Source organism: Engraulis encrasicolus, chromosome 5, assembly GCF_034702125.1.
Source record: "Engraulis encrasicolus isolate BLACKSEA-1 chromosome 5, IST_EnEncr_1.0, whole genome shotgun sequence".
NCBI lineage: Eukaryota > Metazoa > Chordata > Actinopteri > Clupeiformes > Engraulidae > Engraulis > Engraulis encrasicolus.
This window is the reverse complement of record NC_085861.1, coordinates 1,186,915-1,196,914: the sequence shown is the minus strand read 5'-3', so window position 1 is coordinate 1,196,914 and position 10,000 is coordinate 1,186,915. Positions and strand designations below refer to the sequence as shown.

The 10,000-nt window shown below is 40.8% G+C and overlaps 1 protein-coding gene and 1 long non-coding RNA gene across 4 annotated transcripts in view; both read right to left on the bottom strand.

The window, feature by feature from the left end:
- The window catches only part of hacl1 (2-hydroxyacyl-CoA lyase 1), a 38,288-nt gene that overhangs the window by 5,499 nt on the left and 22,789 nt on the right, over positions 1-10,000 (bottom strand). The gene's annotated exons all lie outside the window — the stretch shown is intronic.
- Positions 4,743-9,537, bottom strand: LOC134448217 (uncharacterized). Of its 3 annotated transcripts, none has more exons than XR_010034680.1 (7): positions 9,262-9,537; positions 7,616-7,726; positions 7,424-7,524; positions 7,054-7,164; positions 6,882-6,956; positions 6,110-6,201; positions 4,743-4,774 (listed from the first exon to the last, which is right to left on the bottom strand). It is a non-coding gene; the product is annotated as an uncharacterized LOC134448217 (long non-coding RNA). The 3 variants fall into 3 exon arrangements; XR_010034681.1 differs by lacking the exon at positions 9,262-9,537 and adding an exon at positions 8,361-8,465; XR_010034679.1 differs by lacking the exon at positions 9,262-9,537 and having other exon boundaries at positions 7,616-8,108.

Here is a 10,000-nt window from a genome sequence, read left to right as displayed (position 1 = left end):
TCATGACGTATCATATGACTGCAACCAGATAATGGTTGAATTACAGTTTTTTCTCGATTGGTTTGGCTCATTTCTTGAAACTGAGATGACATTCCTATAACCATTGGGTCATTTGGCCAAACATTCTTACACTTCTGCACAACAGTTCAGATAACTAGCAAAATGTCATATACCTCCCAAAACACCTCATTCTTGCATCAACACTAAACCGTCTCACATATAAATAGTCAGTACCATCAAAATGGCATAGATCTTTCTCAATTGCTTTGGCTCATTTACATTCATTTAGTCCTTCTGTCAAAATAAACTGGATGGTTCAGCATAACTACTTGGATCCTCATCACTTGCTCATATCACCCCAAAAACAGTTTACCCATGTGTCAAAACTAAATTTCTTCCCCACATATATCATCAGTACCCCCAAAATAAATTATCCCTTTGCCATTGTGTAAGCACTGCCAGTCAAAATGGTTAGGTGTTTTATCTACGTTCAGCTAACAGATTTCGACTATGTATAAAAATGAAAAAGTGAGTGGAAACATTGAAGTTTGACAACACAGATAATTTACCAAGGACATTTATCAGTAACTTTCTTTACTGTAAATTCATATACAGAAAGTAATGCCCATATATCACAGGTTTCTCATGGGTTTGGCTCATTTCTCAAAACAGAGATAACATTCACAAAATAACATGGACAAATGCCAAAGCAACTAGCAATTGTTCAAAACAGAATGTTGTTTGAAAAAATGTCATGAAATTAGCCAAATAACAGAGGAAACTGTAGTATACACGGTTGTAAAATTATTTTCTACTAACTAGAAAAGTTACAATACCATCTGACCTGTTGAACATTTACTATGTAATGAAATTCTTAAAATATGATGTCCTTGACTGTTTTGGGAATTGCGTAGACAACTTTGCATATGATGACTTACACAATGAAATAATGCTGACGTGTTTTGGAGAGGGCAACCATTAGACTGAGAATTGTCTAATTCGTTTAGATAAGCAAGGTCAATTTATTTGGAAAATGTGCTAAATCTATGCTGAATGTGTCAACTGAAGGGTATTTGTACATATCCATCTGCAGAGATGTACTAAACATTTGAGACATGTACAAAGCATTTGATATCTGATGAAAGCAATGACAAATGCCATTCTGTTTTGGGAAATTGCAAGTTGGTTTGGGGATTTGTCCGTGTTGTTTTGAGAATGTCATCTCAGTTTCGAGAAATTAGCCAAACCAATCGAGAAAAACTGTAACGTGTGAATCTCCCATGCCATGTGACCATAACGACTCATGTGAATGCAACCTGGCAATTGTTAGATGGATAAATACCAGTGCATGTGGACTACTGCTTCACTTCCCTCAAGAATTTTGTGGTGAAAGAAGCTCCTCTCCCAGATGCAGAGATACAGCACTCAACAGGCATTGGAAATGATCCACACACACACACACACACTCTGTGTCTCAAGTGACAGCTGTGAGGTGCTAACAGCTACATTTCCACAACAAAAGGAGTGTCCGCAGGGGGTCCAAAGGGTCAAATGACCCCCTTGTGGGGCTTTTAGGTAAAAAGGTCAATTGACCCCTCCGTGGTAGTTCTAGTGTTAAAAAGTATTGGGATTTGGGAGATGAAACTTTCACAATTTGGAGACATCCCATAGAGCTCGCTAACAACGCGTCAAATAAACTTCTAGGTGAAAGTGTTGATGTTTTATGACCGAAAAAGCCTCCTACACTCTAATCTCTAGAGTGGCGGAACTTTGGTTCATGAAGGTTCCACCATAGTTTTCAATGGAGACCCAGGCTTTAACAAAATCGCCAAAAACGGGAAAACGACAAGAGACACGGAGAAGCCTATAACGAGACGCGATCTCCAAGCCGAGCCGGTCGTTTTAGTGTTTGAACGGTGTCTCTATCTCGAAAGGCCTAGGAGGAGATCCATTTTCTATTTTACTGCTGCCCTGCACAAGACCAATAATAATAATAATAATAACTAAACAGGACTTAGAGATTACTATAAACGGGCCTTGCTCTGCAAGAGCTCTGCTCTTGCTCCGCAAGCCCGCTTAATAATAAGAAACAGGACTTAGAGATTACTAGAATCGGGCCTTGCTCTGCAAGGGCCATGCTCTGCATGGTCCTTGCTCCGCAAGCCCGCTTAATAAAAGCATAAGGTATGACAGCTGAAAATGAAATAAAAAGTAAATATAAAAGAGAGAAAGAAATAAGGAAGCAAAATACATCTAAAACATTTTGATCTCTAAGAGAAGGCATCAGAGAAAAGCTTTGTCTTAAGTCTGGTCTTGAAACTATCAACAGTAGGGGCGTTTTTCACTTCCTCTGGAAGCTGATTCCAAAGCTTTGAAACATAGTAGGTAATATGAAGGCTGCCTCCCCACACTTTGTTTTGACAGTAGGTAAAACCAGCAAGTTTTGCTTCATACAAAAGATTTCATATGAAACAGCATTACATCAAAATTAGAGGTGCTCCGATTACTCGGCTGCCGATCATGATCGGCCGATAATGGCCAAAATAGCCTGATCGGTGATCGGAAAAACGTGCCGATCAAAAAAACGATCGAGAGATATTAAATTCCTCACGCAACCATTTTACCTTTAGGCCTACACCTGGCGCTGCATGTAGGCGCTGGCTCTGCACAGCAACTCCACCAAAAGAAGGCATCTTTGCTTGTCTATAACTTTTCGGCATTCCCCCCTTCATTTCCACCATTCATAACCATATCTGCATCAACAATGATCTGATTTTCCGATCCATGCGCCGTTTACCTGACAATGTAATTTGCGATTGAGTACTCGCCAGTGAGTTATAACCTGAGAGCCAAGTTACGTTATAACCTGTGTAGTTGCCTCGGTCAGCACGCGACAACTTCACGTTGTCAGCACAAACATGTCAATTATTGTTTTCAAAGTTGTAATTGGCAGTTAGTCGATTAGTTTGATAGTCGCTGAAACACCAAATAGCGACAGATGTGATTAAAACTTGAGAGAGAGAGAGAGATTCAGAACTGTACACTCTAAAAAATGCTGGGTTAAAAACAACCCAATTTGGGTTATTTTCTGACCCAGGCCCTGGTTCAGTATTGGGCCTACCCTTTGCCTGGGTTAAAATATTTTAACCCTCAGATTGGGTCATTCCTCTAAACCAACTAAATGGGTCATTCTGACCAAATTGCTGTGTTAAAAGAACCCATTACATGGGTCAGACCTACTACCACATTATTGGGTCATATTGACTTCTTTGTTGGGTTCATACTTTAACCCAATATTGGGTATTTAAATTGCAAGGAGATTTACAAAAAACAATTATGACTTTACATTAGTACATTAAGGTGAAATATACCAGAATTGTTTACCAATACAATTGAGATCAATTTAAAAAACAAAATACAAGAATGCATAATATTTCAGATCTCTTTTTTTTATTGCTGAACAATGTAGATAATTAACAATACATTTCATAAAAGTATACTATAAAGATGCAAATCACAGCAGTGTAGCATTAACACATCATAGCATTGAAGCAATAAAACCTTCATTGAATTTACATGCATCTTTGTAGCCTCTATGCAAAGATGGGTTATCAGCAAGACTGATCACTCATGACCGAAAAGACTCAACTACATCACAGCAACATTGCTACGACATTACCAAGAGCCTTAAGTAACAGGTTAAAACTCAGTCACTACAATATTGGTGACAGTAAAGTTAAAACATAGGCTCTGCTAAAAGGGGTTAAAAGGACTACTGAAGCAGATCATGATATTCTCCATAGGATTGCATTCAAATCTCACACCAATCTATTTAAGCCAGATGCAGACTCAAAATTTTAAAGTTCAATGCAAAGAAAGGTTGAAACGCACACTGATGACCTCCCTTGTCATCCCTTTTCATTTCGAGACGATTCGAGCCAACATAGCCCCTTCTCTACCGGATTTTAATCTGGGGTGTACTCACTTTTGTGAGTACATGTTCAAACATTAATGGCTGTATTTTGTTTTTTTCTGAGTGAACAAGAAATTTAAGCGGTTAAATATGTTGTTAAAAGGTCACTAATCATTGTGTCAAAGTTACATTTCTGTAATGCTTTCCTATGAAAAGATATACTCAAAAATCTGCAAAACGGTGAGGGGTGTATTCACTTTCGTGATATACTGTATATACTGATATACTGTATATATATATATATAGCAGGAAGGCAGAGGAAGAAGAGATAGACAGAGAATGTAGAGTCATAAGGTCAACGTAGGTTAGGACCAGGATTCTTAGATGTGTAAGGTCCATAGTGGCTGGGCCCATCATAAGTCATAGATAGTCACACAGAGATTGGGCGCTCAGGTGCGGCCCCTGGTGGCATCAGGGGTGAGGAAAAACTCCCTTTCGCTTGATTCATAGTTTGTAAGGGGGAAAAAAAAGCTGAGTGAGGTCTGAGAAAAAAGACCCCCTATAGTCAGGAAGAAACCTCAGGCAGAGACCAGCGGCCACCTAGGGGAGCCCCCTGCCAGGGCTGGTTGCGAGTAGTAAGGGCGCTGCGGCAGCTGGGACACTATGACGCCTTGGCAGCTAGGAGTTGGCAAGGATGAAGAGGTGGGTCTTCAGCAGCTTCTTGAAGGAGTCGACGGAGGTGGCTGATCGGATCTCGATGGGGAGGGCGTTCCATCTCTTGGGCGCATAGCAGGCAAACGCGGCGTCGCCGATCTTCTTCTGCGGGGGTGGGGGGTCCTTAGCAGCTTGGCATCAGTGGACCTGAGAGCGTGAGCAGGGGCATAAAAAGAGAGCATGTCTGAGATATAACTAGGGGCAAGTCCATTTAATGCTTTAAATACTGTGAGCAGAATCTTAAAGTCGATTCTGTATGAGACAGGTAACCAGTGCAGGTCTGCCAAGACAGGAGAGATGTGCTCTCTCATTCTGGTTCTTGTTAGGATTCTTGCCGCAGAATTTTGAATGAGTTGCAATTTGTCAATTAATTTTTTTGGGAGACCAGAGAAGAGAGCATTGCAGTAGTCTATCCTACTGGTGAAAAAGGCATGAATAAGTTTCTCAGCGTCTTGTCGGGGGCCAAGCCGCGCACTTTGTTGACATTTCTAAGATGGAAAAAAGCAGATTTTGTTATCTTGTTGATGTGAGGCTCAAAGCTCAAATCCGAGTCTATGACCACACCTAGGCTAGTAACCTTATCTTTAATGTGTATGCTTAGGTCACCTAGGCTTGAGTGGAGTTTTGCACGTTTTTTCTTAGGCCCAATGAGCAACACTTCGGTTTTATCCTCATTTAATTTTAGGAAGTTACTGTTCATCCAATCTGTGATGGCAGACATGCATTTAGTCAAGGCATGAATGCCAGTGGTTTGGCTAGGCTCGACAGAGATATATAGTTGAGTGTCATCGGCATAGCTATGAAAATCAACATTGTGCTCTCTGATGATGGAGCCCAGGGGCAACATATAGAGAAAGAAGAGGAGAGGGCCCAAGCAACTACCCTGAGCAACTCCAAAACTCACATCATACTTGGAGACGTATTCTCAGATGGTGACAAAAAACTGGCTTCCTGTAATATATGTTTTGAACCACTCTAAGATGTGACCGGACAAGCCTACCCAAGATTCAAGGCGGTCAATTAGTATGTTGTGGTCTATCGTGTCAAAGGCGGCACTGAGGTCAAGGAGGATAAGTGCTGAAACTTTGTTTGCGGCAGTGCTGAGCCTAAGATCACTTATTATTTTGGTTAGTGCTGTAGTGTGTGTGTGTACACACACACACACACACACACACACACACACACACACACACTGGTATATAAAATGTTATTTCTGACTTGACTGCACCGGAATGACTGTGCCTACCGGTGCCCAAAGAGGAAGACAAAAAAAAAGACAACAAGTTTGAGAGTTTGGCAAACAAATAGACAGAACATACAGTAAACCGTAGCAAAATTGTCTTAAGTGACACCACACAGTAGGCATTCCATACACATTCACAGAACCAAAGAACAATATCAGGCCTCATTGTGTGTGTGTGTGTGAGTGTGTGTGTGTGCATTAACGCCTGCTGTTGTGCATTGATATAAAAAAAAACTTACTTCATACATGCCGATGATATCCAAGAGCTTCTTGAATAAGTAGTGTGGCCGCCGACCCAGCTGAACAGCATTCTTCTCCTTTTACTTGTGTCCTACAGCCAAAAAATAAGCAGTTATTGTGATTTTATTGTTAAAGTAATAGGCCTACAATACAGCTGACATACACATTTATCCTGAACTGCGTTGTTGGGTCCTGACAAGCCAGTGGTAGTGAGAACAATGTAATTGGATGTTGAAACTAGTAGGGATTTTCCTTTAAAGGGACACTGTGCAGGAAATGGTCAAAAAAGGTACTGCAACTATGCTGCTCGTTGAAACTGGGCTGCCTATTGCCAAATTTGATCTTTGCATGAAAGTTTACTAAGTAATAAACAAATATTTTCTAGCATGGTCCAAGTAGTCATTTTTGCAGCTAAAAATGGCTATTTTTGGACATTCAAAATGGCGGACCATGGAGAAGATCCCCCTTTTCATGTATGAAAAGTGCAATTTTTCAAGTCATAATGAATGCTTAGAATTTGATGGTGGTGGTAAGCATTAATGAAAAAGGTAACATAAGTGAATGGGCAGCATGAATTTTGGAAATAAACAACTAAAAATCTCACACAGTGTCCCTTTAAGGTTGTGTGTGTTTATCTGTGTGTGGTGTAGAGTGGGGTGTGCATGCGCATATCCGCATGTGTGTATGAGCATATGTGTGGTGTGTGTGTGTGTGTGTGTGTGTGTGTGTGTGCACGCATGGGCTGTTATGCATGACATAAAAAGATCTTACTTCCTACATCCTGATGTTTGAGGACTCCTCGGATAAGTAGTGTCACAGACCCAGTAGAGCAGTAGTCCTCTTGTCCTACAGCAGAAAAAGAACTATGAGTAATTGGGATTTTACTTTGAAATATATAGTACAACTGGTACACATGTTTACAATTCTTGGATCATACACTCACATTTCAGTGCCGCGTTCTTTCCTCGATGCAGACACAGCTCCATACACTTTAAGCGGTTTTGGTGCCAGGTCATCACGTCCATCGAGGAACGGACTACCGGAATGACTGTGCCTGCCGGTGCCCAAAGAGGAAGACAAAAAGACAGACAACAAGTTAGAGAGTTTGGCAGACAGATAGACAGAACATACAGTAAACCGTAGCAAAATTGTCTGAAGTGACACCAGACAGTAGTCATTCCATACACATTCACAGCATCAAAGAACAATATCAGGCCAGCTCTCATTGTTTGTGTGTGTGTGTGTGTGTGTGTGTGCGCACGCGTGTGCGAGCGCATTCACGCCTGCTGTTGTGCATGACATTAAAAACTTACTTCATACATGCCGATGATATCCAAGGGCTTCTTGAATAAGTAGTGTGGCCGACGCCGACCCAGCTGAGCAGCATTCTTCTCCTCTTACTTGTGTCCTACAGCTGAAAAATAAGCAGTTGTTGTGATTTTATTGTTCAAGTAATAAGCCTAAAATACAGTTGATACACATTTATCCTGAACTCACTGACTTACATCTCTCAGACAATCCAAATCGGTTTTCATCGGTTTACTTCTTCAGTGACTTAGTTCCAGTTTCCTACACACCCAGCTGTCTTGGTAACAGGTCAGAGGAGAGAAGTCCACCTTATCCAGAGCAGAAGAGACAAAAATGACAAAACGTTTCAGAGCTTTGCAGACACACCTTCAAACAGACAACAGACAACCTTAAATAAATGTATGAAAGGCTTTTGTCTCACTACTACACACAACTTTACATTTTTCATTTACATAAACAAAACTATAAACCAACCAGTCTCTTCGTAAATACTGCAGAGTACAATATCACACACTCACACTAGAACTAAGTTACACACGCACGATTTCATGCAAAGCTTGTTGAAGTAGCTGTTGCCTATAGCCACAACTTTCTTTAAACCAGGAAACTTCCCTGTAGCGTCAACAAAGCAACACATCCCTGCTCGTGAATGAAAGAAATTGGATAACTATTCCCTCCGTAATTTTGGAACACAACGACTGGTGAATGTAATCACGTTTTCCACACGTAGCCTTCATCCGCATTTATCAAACAGCTACGTAGTATCCTTATAAGTCTCTTACAGAATCTGTGGTAGAGCTACGACTCTAACCAAGCAAGCAAAGCACATACGAGATAAGAAACGCCAGTTGACACACAAACAATAAACAATTGTCGCGACAACATTTTCTTGCACAGGCAAGCTGCCCGAACACACGATGCGACTTACCACACCTAACATACCGGTAATATTTCATGCGCGAGCTATCCCTCCCTCTGCCTTTATCAGAGTTCGGACTTGTGAAAGGTGCAAGTCGCAGTGAGCTGAGCTCGGAAGAACATCGCAGGAGTCAGGAGAAGTCACACAACACAAGCACTTGCTCTCATGAAACTAGTTCTAGTTGACACAGAAAAAGAAGAAAGCCCGTCGACTCCCCTACAGTATGTAGAACTAACATGACACTTGTGGAAACCGAAGACAGTCTTCAGATGCCAGCTTGCGGACCCCAAACGAAAATGCTGTCGTTATGAACTGAATTCTAAGTTGAGTGGAGCTAGGTAGCGGCTAGATATAGTTAGCTAATTTCTCAGATTTATGTCAGTTGCGTCCTGCATTAGGCTAGTAGGCCTAGTATCACAGCCCGTATAGAAAGTATATCGCCTCACTGTGTACTGAACCTCAATTTATCGTTGAGTAGACTTAGCCCTCTACCTAAAAAGAATCTGCCCAACCACTGACAGCCAACCAGCCGTTATAAGCTATGCGAAATAGCAACCAAATGAATCCCAGAGGGGCTAACATTATGACTTACCGTAGCATTAGCTATTAGTGTCTTGGTTATTAGCTAACTGACAGAACCTGGACGAAGGCTGGACGAACATACTACTTTCCAATGAAATGTAGCAAATATATTCCCAAATCCACCACAGGATAGCAAACCGCTGCAGTTATGACAAAGTGCTTATTCATTTGCTCCTTGCCCTTAAAAGAGTAGTTACCGTTTCCTCCTATTCGAAATGGGTATAGCTTTCTATGAAATGTGCCTTAATATACTCGCCACAAACAGGAACTCACGGCTGACGCATATTTACACCGCGAAAAGCAATATGGCAAGTTTATATGTAATAAAAGGCGCACACTTACCGAAACAATGCTTTCACATGCCATCCGGTGTCCTTTCTTCTGGACGTTGGTAGTCTACTGGTAGCCGTTTTGGCAATGGCGACCGGGCGGTAAAATTCAAAATTCAAATATCTTGACAAGATAACTTAGATTACAGGGTTGAAATGACCCAGGGCCTGGGTGCTGATGTGGGTCTAGCGAATAACCCAGGTAATGGGTACGGAAAATGACCCAATATGGGTTATATTTAACCCATTTTTCATAGAAAAGCAATTGACCCAGGGGTTTAGTCAAAGTAATAACCCAGCTCTTTTTAGAGTGTAGTGGAGCACTGCAACTGTGGACGCTGACAGAAAGGGGAGGGGCTCTCCTCACGAGGCTGCTCATTTAAAGCGACAGGTTGTTTTTTTCTCGTATGTGGAAAACTATTTGATGTAATGTCTCAGTTTCAATTCAATCTTAAATAGTTTAGTTATTCTATGCAATANCTTATACATTGNTTAATACTGTAGACTGTATTACCAACACTAGTCTGAAAGATAGGCCTAATAATAATAATAATAATAATAATAATAATAATAATAATAATAATAATAATAATAATATTAATAATAATAGACATGTGCAAATTAAGATTTATTGGTTTATGGGCAGAAATGGTATTCAATAAGGATAATTAATAGGCTATTAAAAAAATAGGAAATCATTTTTGTGATCGGCAATGATCGGTAATCGGCAGATAAAGATTTTTGGTGATCGG